Raw genomic sequence first — 12345 nt, 5'->3', positions numbered from 1 at the left:
CTGCCCGGGGCCCTTGCTACTCTTAATCCACCCCTGGTCCCCAATGGCATTCCGCAATGTCAATGCCCATGCTGCGGTCAAAAATCCGCAGCATGTTCATTAATTTTGCGTTTCCGCATGCGGAATCAATGAGCGGATGGTACCCAAGTCTGGAGGAGAGGAGACTCTCTTCCAGACCTGGGTACCAAAGAACCTGTAAAAAAAAGAATAAAATAAAGTTTATACTTATCTTCTGATGTTTTCCCTCTGTCGCGCTGTTGTCTGAAGGACCTGCCACGTCATTGAGTCATGTGACCCATCACATGACTCAATGACTTCACCGCAGGTCCTGCACACAACAGCGTGAGCCGCTCAAGACTCCGGATGGGGCAGAGAATGCATCGGAAAGTGAGTATAAACTTTATTTTTTTATTTTTTACCATTCTGATTCTTTTTTTTAACTATTACTTGGTCACACTATATAAATCCATGCCGGTTGCAGTGAAGAGATTGACAGAGAGGAGAGGCCGGGGAATAGCGGGGGGATTATTACGTTTTGTATCTATTATATGTATATTTTGTCTTTTTGTATTACCTCATGTGTGTTGTTATTATATACTAGACATATTTTTATATTACATTTTTGTATTATGAATATTTATATGTGGTACACATTGGGTTATCATTGTCCAAAGCTGAAGGGAAATGTACCTATGCATTAGATTGTCACTCCTCTGGGATATTTAAAACTATCAGCCACATTGCCTTTGCTGTTTTTTGAATGATATGTTCCCCGTGAGAGGAGATCGGCTTGTACGCATGCGCGGTCTGCGCCCTGTGTGCCTCCCTGGCCCCTGTATCTCTATGTGCTCCGTGGTACGTGGTCACGTGTTTGCGTGTCGATGCATCGCGGGTCACATGACGTGGGGGGCGTGGTTTGACGCGCAGGTCCTCCTGACCGCGGATGCGTCAATTCAGCCGGGTCTCCTCTCATTAGATACATTTTTCCTTTTAAGTGATCACCGGTGTTCTGGGCGCCACCCCCTGATGAAGGTGTGTCAAAACGCTCGTCGGGGTTCGGCGTGCGATACACGGAGTGATGGACCACCAGGTACTAATATTTGATGTAGAGCACATGGTTGATGCTAATGGTGGGTTAGGTAATTCATAATTTGTACACAGGGATTGGTCATCCGAATGTATTTTTCAGTCCATTTCCAGCATTATGTGCATTGTTGCCCTTTGGTCATTTACCATATATACTATATAATTTGGATAGGGCCACTCTGTACTTACTTCCATATGCAGATTTCTGCTTAGGAGTGGATGTAATATGTTATATCCCATATTTCCCATGTAGCATCAGTGTACCATGATATAATTATGTTCAATGTCTCTATGTCTATATTTTATATTAAGACAGTATATATATATTTTTTACAAATCCGTGTATGCACTTCTTTTCTCTAGTGCCACCAAGAACTTATTTTTTCAATAAAGGTGTTTTAGTCTGACTCAATGTTCGGCTGAAATTTTATTAGTTTTTGTTTATCATGACCTGGATGTTCGGTTTGTTTTGTGTGGGGTTATGCCTCAGTATAGTGAATGGATCCCTCGGGGGTTCATCTGAATCACGTCACTCGGAGATTTAGATGGAAACCATGAGATAAGTGCTCAGCATAAAGCGCAGGATAAATGTGATCCAAAATGTTATGTAAAATGTTCTGTTCCTAGCAAAAGGTTCAACTCAATCCACAACAAAAAGCAAGTCCCCACTAAGGTCCGTCATCTGTTATCGGAAATATAGGGGTTTCCACTTTACTGGTAGCACAAAGGCTCTGGAAAAGTGCCATGGCTCATCGCACCCCAAAAGAAATTTAGCAAATTCTGCACTCCCAAATCCAAATGCCCCCTCCCTTCTGAGCTCCAGTGTGTGCCTAAACCGCAGTTAGCATCCACATGTTTGGCATTTCTGTAGCGATGAGAGCCTGCCTAATTTACAGATGTGTGTCTCCAGAAGCATGAGCTGGGAACAACGTACTGGTCACTACAACTTACTGGTCACTACAACAGCAGTTTGCAATTTTCACTCAGCAACATCCGCTGCTGCCTGTTTCTGGAAAAGACCCATGGAGTCAAAATCGTCAGTACACCTGTAGATAAATTCCCAAAGGGGTATAATTTTCAAAACGGGGTCACTTGAGGGGGGATTTTGCTAGTCTAGCATTTAGGTGCTCTGTATATGGAGTCCGCATACTATTCTAGAAAAACCTGCGCTCCAGGAGGCAAATAGCGATCCGTCCCTCCCGAGTCTCGCCGCATGGCTAAGCAGTACTGAACAGCAACATATGGGTTATTTATAGTGATGAGCGAACATGCTCGCTACTGCTCGGTGCTCGCCCGAGCATCTCACTGCTCGAGATGCTCGGCGCTCGCCGAGTATTTCCTGGTTGCTCGGGTGGGAACTCGGGTCCCCTCCCTGCATGTTTGGCACTCTTTAGAGAGCTAATGAACATGCAGGTATTGCCTGCCATGCACTGTAATGCCGTAGCCATGTTGGTTGTGGGCATTACAGTGATTGGCTGGCCGCACAGCGTCATCAGGTCTATATCAGACCTGGCGGCGCCATGCTCGTCACAGTCACTCCGGAATCAGACAGTGTAGGGAGAGGTGCTGCTGCTTCACGGAGAGATTTGCTTGTGCATTAGGTAGTGTAGGGAGAAAAACCGTACATTACACATACAGTGCCTACAAGTAGTATTCAACCCCCTGCAGATTTAGCTGGTTGACACATGCGGAATTAACTTGGCATTGTGACATTTGTACTGTAGATCAGCCTGGAAGTGGCAAATGCACTGCAGCAAAATTTTTTTTGTTTGTTTTTAAAACGTTAAAAGTTAATTCAGAGTGTCATTTATTATTCAACCCCTCAAACCACAAGAATTCTGTTTGGTCCCCCTAAAGTATTAAGAAGTAGTTCAGGCACCAAGAATAATGAGCTTCACATGTGTGGATTAAAGATCTCTTTTGCCAGCCTTTTCTGACTATTTAAGACCCTCCCCAAACTTGTGAACAGCACTCAGACATGGTCAACATGGGAAAGACAAAGGAGCATTCCAAGGCCATCAGAGACAAGATCGTGGAGGGTCACAAGGCTGGCAAGGGGTACAAAACCCTTTCCAAGGAGTTGGGCCTACCTGTCTCCACTGTTGGGAGCATCATCCGTATGTGGAAGGCTTATGGAACTACTGTTAGCCTTCCACGGCCTGGACAGCCTTTGAAAGTGTCCTCCCGTGCCGAGGCCAGGCTTGTCCGAAGAGTCAAGGCTAACCCAAGGACAACAAGGAAGGAGCTCCGGGAAGATCTCATGGCAGTGGGGACATTGGTTTCAGTCAATACCATAAGTAACGTACTCCACCGCAATGGTCTCCGTTCCAGACGAGCCTGTATGGTACCTTTACTTTCAAAGCGTCATGTCAAGGCTCGTCTACAGTTTGCTCATGATCACTTGGAGGACTCTGAGACAGACTGGTTCAAGGTTCTATGGTCTGGTGAGACCAAGATCGAGATCTTTGGTGCCAACCACACACGTGACGTTTGGAGACTGGATGGCACTGCATACGACCCCAAGAATACCATCCCTACAGTCAAGCATGGTGGTGGCAGCATCATGCTGTGGGGCTGTTTCTCAGCCAAGGGGCCTGGCCATCTGGTCCGCATCCATGGGAAGATGGATAGCACGGCCTACCTGGAGATTTTGGCCAAGAACCTCCGCTCCTCCATCAAGGATCTTAAGATGGGTCGTAATTTCATCTTCCAACAAGACAACGACCCAAAGCACACAGCCAAGAAAACCAAGGCCTGGTTCAAGAGGGAAAAAGTCAAGGTGTTGGAGTGGCCTAGTCAGTCTCCTGACCTTAACCCAATTGAAAACTTGTGGAAGGAGCTCAAGAATAAAGTCCACATGAGACACCCAAAGAACCTAGATAACTTGGAGAAGATCTGCATGGAGGAGTGGGCCAAGATAACTCCACAGACCTGTGCCGGCCTGATCAGGTCTTATAAAAGACGATTATTAGCTGTAATTGCAAACAAGGGTTATTCCACAAAATATTAAACATAGGGGTTGTATAATAATTGACCCACACTTTTATGTTTAAAATTTAATAAAATTCAACTGAGCAACATAACTTTTTGGTTTGTAAGATTTATGCTTCTGTTCATAAAACCTACTCTCGTTTGCAGTTTGAAGGCTCTAACTTATTTGCATCTTATCAAACCAGCTAAATCTGCAGGGGGTTGAATACTACTTGTAGGCACTGTATCCATCTTAACAAACAGTCTTTTTGAGGACTAACTAATCCATCTAGAGAGATATCAGGCAGGCAGTGTATATAGGCAGGCAGGCAGTGTACATAGCAGACTGCAGTGCACATAGGACAAGAGGCTCCATTCCAGTTCTGCCTTCTGCTTCTGTTAGATATTTCTATACAAAAGGCCAGGTCTCAGGGGCCAGGAATACTTTTCTTTGGATCTTAATCCTCATTATTTGCTTAAAAAGCAATCCAAAACACCGTTTTTCTGCGCCACTTGCTTGTTGGCATTGCAGAATACAGCCAGGTCCTTTCCATATTACAGCGCTAGAAATCTAGCTATTATTTTGTTTTCTCCGTCAAATGGATCACATATACGTTGTCAGAAAATACTGCCATTTCTGGCCTCCATTAAAAATTTCCTTTAGTGTGCCAGTGAAGCAATTTACAGCAGTTTGCTGTTCAAACTACTTACCTATAGGCCAGGTATTTCAAACTCTGTTTTCTCATTGACACGGATCACATATACGTTGTCAGAAAATACTGCCATTTCTGGCCTCCATTAAAAATTTCTTTCAGTGTGTCAGTGAAGCAATTCACAGCAGTTTGCTGTTCAAACAACTTACCTACAGGCCAGGTATTCAAAACTCTGATTTCTCCGTCACACGGATGTCATATACGTTGTCAGAAAATACTGCCATTTCTGGCCTCCATTAAAAATTTCCTTTAGTGTGCCATTGAAGGAATTCACCGCAGTTTGCTGTTCAAACAACTTACCTACAGGCCAGGTATTCAAAACTCTGATTTCTCCGTCACACGGATCACATATACGTTGTCAGAAAATACTGCCATTTCTGGCCTCCATTAAAAATTTCCTTCAGTGTGTCAGTGAAGCAATTCACAGCAGTTTGCTGTTCAAACTACTTACCTACAGGCCAGGTATTCAAAACTCTGATTTCTCCGTCACACGGATCACATATACGTTGTCAGAAAATACTGCCATTTCTGGCCTCCATTAAAAATTTCCTTTAGTGTCTCAGTGAAGCAATTCACAGCAGTTTGCTGTTCAAACTACTTACCTACAGGCCAGGTATTTAAAACTTTTCTCCTTCACACAGATCACATATAAGTTCGCTCCAAACTCAGTCATTTGTAGTGAGCATGGAAGATACTGTCCTCCATTTAAAATGGGCAAGGTATGTGGCAAGGGACAGGGAACTGGACGTGATGATAATGGTGCATGCAGAGGCCGAGGACAAGGCCGTGGGCAAACCGAAATTGTGCCACAACAAACACACACATCTTCTCGCCTGACCTTCCTGTCCCAATTTCTAGGGGACCGCAGCACACCACTATTGAACCCAGAGCAGTGTCAAAAGGTTGTTGGTTGGATAGCGGATAATGCTTACAGTCACTTTGCCATCACCACCACCAACACCCTGTCTTCCACACGGTCAAGTCTCAGTAGCCGATAGTCTGGACCGCATATTCCTCACCCTGGTCCTCCTTCCTCCTACCATGCCGAGTACCCAGAGACCATCCCACACTTGGACACTCTGAAGAGCTGTTCACTTTTCCATTTATAGATTCGGGCCTCTCGCCCGGTCCACTTGAAGCGGGGCAAGAGGAGTTCGCGTGTAGCGATGCTAAAATATTTGAGCAGCCATGGTCACACGAAGTCAACGGTGGGAAAGTGTCACAAGAGGTGGACGATGATGAGACACAATTGCCAGAAAGTCAGGAGGAGGACCAGGGTGCGGAAGTGGAAGACGAGGTGGTGGATGATATAGTAACTGACCCAACCTGGCAGGAGGACATGCAGAGCGAGGACAGCAGCACACAGGGGGAGGGAGGCAGACACCCCAACAGGCAGGAAGAAGCAGTGTGGTGGCCGCAGACAGAAGGCAGGCAACCGTTCCCCGTAACACCAACACGAAGGAAGTTGCCAGTACAACTGTTAGATCTTCCTGAGTCTGGTTGTTTTTTAAAGACTCTGCCGATAACCCCAAAAAGGCTATTTGCACTACCTGCCAGGCCAGAATCAGCAGGGGTGGCAAAACGACCAGCCTGACCACCACCAGCATGATCAGGCACATGGCAGCAAAGCACCCGACTTTGTGGGCCGAACCCCAGGGTCCAGGAACAGTGTCTGCGGGTGGCACCATTGCTTCTTCTGCTGTTGTGCATGCAAGCCAATCCCCTGTCCATGGTGCATGCGAAGATGCCTCCTGCCCTGCACCTGTCATTGCACACTCTCAAGTAGCAGAATAAGGAAGCACGTCCATGTCCTTGTCCCAGCGCAGCATTCAGTTGTCCATACCCCAGTCCTTGGAATGCAAGCGCAAATATGCAGCCAACGCCCCACAGGCCACACTACTAAATTCTCACATTTCACAACTGCTTGCGCTCCAAATGTTGCCTTTTAGGCTCGTGGAGACGGAAGTATTCCGCAACCTGATGGCGGCGGCCGTCCCTCGGTACTTAGTCCCCAGCCGCCACTATTTCTCCCGGTGTGCCGTCCAAGCATTGCACAAGCACGTGTCCCAAAACATTAGCCGTGCCCTAAACAACGCAGTTACCGGTAAAGTCCACCTAACCATGGACACGTGGACAAGTGCTTGTGGGCAGGGACGGTACATCTCGCTGACGGCACACTGGGTTAACATAGTGGAAGCCGGGACCCAGTCGGACCTTGGGACGGAACACGTTCTCCCGACGCCAAGGATTGCGGGCCCTAGGTCAATCAGGGTTGCCCCCATGGTCTACAGCTCCTGCACCTCATCCTCCTCCTCCGAAATGACCACATCAGTCACAAGCTGGAAGCACTGCAGCACTGCCTCGGCCAAGCGGCAACAGGCTGTGCTGAAGCTAATATGCATAGGTGACAAAAAGCATAATGCTGAAGAGTTGTGGACAGCTCCGAAAGAGCAGGAAGATCTGTGGCTCACACCGCTGAACCTACAGCAAGGCATGGTTGTGTGTGACAATGGCCGGAACCTGGTGGCCGCTCTGAGGCGAGGCGAGCTCACACACGTTACCATGCCTGGCCCATGTGCTTAACCTCGTGGTTCAGCGGTTTCTCAAATCCTACCCGGAGCTGCCGGATCTGCTTGTTAAAGTACGCCGCCTGTGTGCCCATTTTAGAAAGTCAGCTACAGCTTCCGCCGCCCTTGCAGTGTTTCAGCAGCGTTTGCAGCTTCCGGCTCACAGACTGGTGTGTGATGTCCCCACGCATTGGAACTCTACACTGCAGATGTTGGGAAGGATTTGTGAGCAGAAGAGGGCAGTTGTTGAGTACCAGCATCAACAAGGCCGTCGGTATTAAGTTCAGACTCCACACATAAGACCTAAGGAGTGGACATGAATGTCAGACATATGTACCATCCTCCAAAACTTTGAGGACTCCACCAAGATGGTGAGCGGCGATGACGCCATAATTAGCGTCACCATCCTGCTTCTCTGTATTCTGAAACGCTCTCTGCTCACAATCAAAGAGGATGCATTGCAGGCGGAGCACAATGACATGGAGCAAGGAACCATACAGGGTGATTACACACAGCCAAGCCTCATCTCATCCCAACGTGGATTGGGTGACAAAGAGGAGGAGGAGGAGGAAGAACAGGAGCTAGTTTCATGCACTATAGATGGTACTACCTGCACAGCTGTCATACCGTCTGTTCAGCGTGGATGGCCAGAGGAAGAGAGAAGGAGGAGGAGGAGAGCATGGTCAGTCATCCTCTTGGTGAGGACATGGAAGTCTTGCCTGTTAGTAGTCTGGCACGCATGGCTGAGTTTATGTTACGCTGCCTTTCCCCTGACCCTCAAAATTTTGGGTGACAGTCATTACTGGTTGGTGACACTAATAGACCCACGCTACAAGGAGAACTTTATATCTCTTATTCCTGAGGCGGACAGGTCTACAAAAATGGGGCTGTACCAGAAGGCCCTTGTTGCGGAACTATTAAAAAAATTCCCATCTGAAAACGCTGGCGGCAGAGGGCGCACTTCGTTGGACAACCAAGGAGAACAGGCGAGAGAGACATAACTTCAATCCAGCAGAGGCAGGGGAACACTGTCAAAGTTCAGGGAGAGTTTTCTCAGACCCTCCCATCGCACAGGCCCTAAGGCGCGGGGTACTCTCACAAGGAGTGCAAAGTTTGAGAAGATGCTGAGGGAGTACCTTGCCGACCGTACCAACGTCCTCCATGATTCCGCTGTGCCTTATAATTATTGGGTATCCAAGCTGGATACGTGGAATGAACTGGCTCTCTATACCTTGGAGGTCCTGGCCTGCCCTGCCGCCAGCGTTTTATCAGAGCGGGTTTTTAGTGCCGCTGGTGGAATTATAACTGATAAGTGCATCCTCCTGTCAACTGAAAATGCTGACAGGCTGACTCTTATAAAAATGAACAAGGGCTGGATGGGCCAGACTTCTCAACACCACCGAATCATAGCAGAGTAACATAAACTCAAATCCAGTGTCTTTTCTTGGGAGGTGTATTCCCATGCACCTTTTCACACCCACACATGGGTATACGCTTCCTGATTTTGTCTATTTGCTCTTGTCTTCCTCCTTCTCCTCATCCTCCACCACCATATCACCAGAGTGACCATGGTCCGTGATGCAATACCCACATCATTTTTTTAAAGGGTGTTTATGATGCCCGTAAAAAATTTTTTTTATACAGTATGTTCATGTATACCCCCTAGGGGTAAATGTTTGTCAGCCCATACACTTAGTGCATGGGCATTACAAGTATAGGAGGCCCGCTCCTTTCTAATGGGAAAATTTTTTTATGAGGTCCTACCCCACGTCTCTTCCAAGGGGCATTGAAGTGCCTCCAAATTTTTGGCAGCCCTTGCATTCACTGCATAGGCCAACACTATGGGAGACTCTCTCCTTTCTAATGGGAATTTGTCATTACTGTGGCCCTGCTCTATGTGTCTTTAAATTCTTAGTGGGGTTTTTCCTAAAATTGGACAGCCGTTGGACTCACTGCATACCCTATAACAGTATAGCAGACTCTCTCCTTTCTAATGGGAACATGTCGTACCTTGTTACTGTGGCCCTGCTCTATGTGTCTTTAAATTCTTAGTGGGGTTTTTCCTAAAATTGGTCAGCCATTGGACTCACTGCATACCCTATAACTGTATAGCGGACTCTCTCCTTTCTAATGGGAACCTGTCGTACTTGTTACTGTGGCCCTGTTCTGTGTGTCTTTAAATTCTTAGTGGGGTTTTTCCTAAAATTGGTCAGCCGTTGGACTCACTGCATACCCTATAACTGTATAGCAGACCCTTTCCTTTCTAATGGGAACATGTCGTACTTGTTACTGTGGCCCTACTCTGTGTGTCTTTAAATTCTTAGCGGGGTTTTTCCAAAATTTTGGCAGCCCTTGCAGTCACAGCATGGGCATTACCACTATAGGAGACCTGCTCCTTTATAATGGGAACATTTTTTTTACTGAGACCCTCCTCTATGTCTCTTCAAAGAGGTATTGGGTTGCGTCCAAATTTTTGGCAGCCCTTGCAGTCACTGGATACGCAATAGCAGTATAGGAGACCCACTTGTTAATAATGGGAACAACAAAGCATAGCCGGCTGATGGCTCTCTAACAATAGCGAGGGCCGACTGCTGGCCTTTTAAGAATAGTAAGGGCCGTCTGATATCCCTATAAAAATAGGCTTTATGACTTTCAGAGTCCCTCCATAATAAATAAAACAGAATGTGTCTGATGATGTGTCACACACCACATTGCCAGATAAGGTTGTAAAATGTTAAAATGACATTTCCTGGTGTCTTAAAAAATAACGTAAAAAACCCCAAAACAATCGGATCTTTCTTTAGTATAAAAAACAGCGTCACCAATTTAACCTCAATGTAATCACATTGTTCAGCTCATGCACCTCCTCCTCCATCTCCGAAATGACCACATCAGTCACAAGCTGACAGCACTGCAGCACTGCCTTGGCCAAGCAGCAACAGGCTGTGCTGAAGATAACATGCTTAATGCTTAATTGACAAACCGCCCAGCGCTGCAGAGTTGTTGAAAGCTGTAACACAGTAGCCTGATCTGTGGCTCTCACCGCTGAACATACAGCCAGGCGTGGTCGTGTGTGACAATGGGCGGAACCTGGTGACGTAGAAATGACAGCCGGAGTAGATATGGTTTCCCTCTATGCCAGTCCTTTCACCAAGCTTAATATAACTCTCAGCAAAAAAAGTTGTGGACTGGCTCCGTACCGTCCCTGGCCACATTCACCTGTCCACGTGTTTGTGGTTAGGCGGTCCTTGCCAGTAAGTGCACTGGGGAGGGCACGGGTAATGTTCTGGGACCCGTGCTTGTGGAAGCCGGAGACGATAACGGGAGAAATAGTGGCAGCTGGGGACCAAGTATGAACACCGGGCCGCCGCCGGCATGAGGTTGTGAAAAGCTTCCGCCTCCACGAGCTTAAAAGGCCATATCTCAAGTGCAAGCAGCTGCCCAGAAATCTTGCAGTTTAGTGTTGCGGCCTGTGGGTGGGTGGCTGGCTGCATACTTGCACTTGCATTCCAAGTAACATAAAACTAAGCAGATGGTGGCCTCTATCATCATCATGGCCTCACCTCGGCACTATGAACTCTCCTGAAGGAGAAGCCAGGGCCCGCCGGAGGAGTCTCCGGTTCTCTGGTGGGCCCGTCCAACCCTGCTGAGAAGCAGCCCTGGCTAAGAAAAGTGTGGCGGAAGGTTCCCGGACACTCTATGGCTGTTTTTTTTAATGTGGATCGTCCATGCTTATGCATGTTATTTCTTAAACCGCATTACAGATCAGGCCATTGTCCAACTCTGTATTCAAGAAATTAAATGCGGAAAGAAAGATGTGTGTGTATCAAAGCACCACCGACAAGTGCGAGTTGATGTTGGACGGGCTGCCATTTCTTCTGCAAAAAGCTGCATTACAGCACTTCCTGTGAGAAATGACATGCTACCCTAGGGTTTCCCTCTATGCCAGTCCTTTCACCGAGCTAAATAGAACTCTCAGCAAAAAAAGTTGTGGACTGGCTCCGTACCGTCCCTGGCCACATTCACCTGTCCACGTGTTTGTGGTTAGCAGGCCTTCCCAGTAAGTGCACTGGGGAGGACACGGGTAATGTTGTGGGACCCGTGCTTGTGGAAGGCGGGTAATGTTGTGGGACCCGTGCTTGTGGAAGGCAGAGGCGACACCGGGAGAAACAGTGGCGGCTGGGGACCGAGTATGGACACCCGGCCACCACCGGCATGAGGTTATGAAAAGCTTCTGCCTCCACAAGCCTAAAAGGCCACATTTCAAGTGCAAGCAGCTGTCAAAAATTTGGCAGTATAGTATTGCAGCCTGTGGGTGGGTGGGTGTCTGGCTGCATACTTGCGCTTGTATTCCAAGGAATGGGGTAGGGACAACTGAACGCTGCACTGGGAAAAGGACGTGGACGGTGATTGTTGCAAGTCTGCAACGACAGGTGCATGGCGGGAGGCATCTTTGCATGCGCCAAGGATCACTTATGATGGGCACACTTTTAGGCAGTGACCTGGGAGTCAGAAATGCTTCCAGAGGTCTTTCCCATGCTGTTCCCATGTCTTTTCAGCACTGTATGCATGTGTCTGATGATGTGTCACACACCACATGGCCATAAGGTTGTAAAATGTTAAAAAAAGATAAGGTTGTAAAATGTTAAAATTACATTTCCCAGTGAATGCATTTGTCTTTGTTGAAAGCAATACAAAAGTGCAAAAACGCATCAAAAACGCTACGTGTGAACATAGCCCAAATTGTGGAGGAGTATTTTTGTTTTTGGTTATTTATTTTGCTTTATATACATTGTACATGTCATGGAAAGGATGTTCCTTAACATATTTCCCAGGAAAATCCATTTTGGTTTCCTTTTGGTGCGTTTTATTGTGAGTCTGTAAATGTGGCATAATACCTCTGACAACGTTGTTGAAAGCAGTGACCTGTGAGTCAGAAATGCTTCCAGGGGTCTTCCCCATGCTGTCCCCATGTCATTTGAGCACTGTTCCCATCGATTTGGGCAATT

The 12345-nt window shown here is 47.1% G+C and overlaps 1 protein-coding gene across 16 annotated transcripts in view; it reads left to right on the top strand.

Moving 5' to 3' along the window:
• LOC141201471 (retinol dehydrogenase 7-like) overlaps window positions 1–12345 on the top strand; it is a 148024-nt gene that overhangs the window by 62440 nt on the left and 73239 nt on the right. The window contains exon 1 of one of the 16 annotated variants that reach the window (XM_073663552.1): window positions 995–1090. The exons of the other annotated variants lie outside the window; for them this stretch is intronic. The gene's annotated coding sequence lies outside the window, so the exon portion shown is untranslated. Of the gene's footprint in view, window positions 1–994; window positions 1091–12345 lie in introns of those variants that run through there. 16 annotated transcript variants of the gene reach the window in all.

Source organism: Phyllobates terribilis, unplaced genomic scaffold (assembly GCF_046119375.1).
Source record: "Phyllobates terribilis strain yellow unplaced genomic scaffold, ASM4611937v1 Scaffold_2__4_contigs__length_985480577, whole genome shotgun sequence".
In the NCBI taxonomy this organism is placed as follows: domain Eukaryota; kingdom Metazoa; phylum Chordata; class Amphibia; order Anura; family Dendrobatidae; genus Phyllobates; species Phyllobates terribilis.
This window is presented reverse-complemented; position numbering and strand designations above follow the sequence as displayed.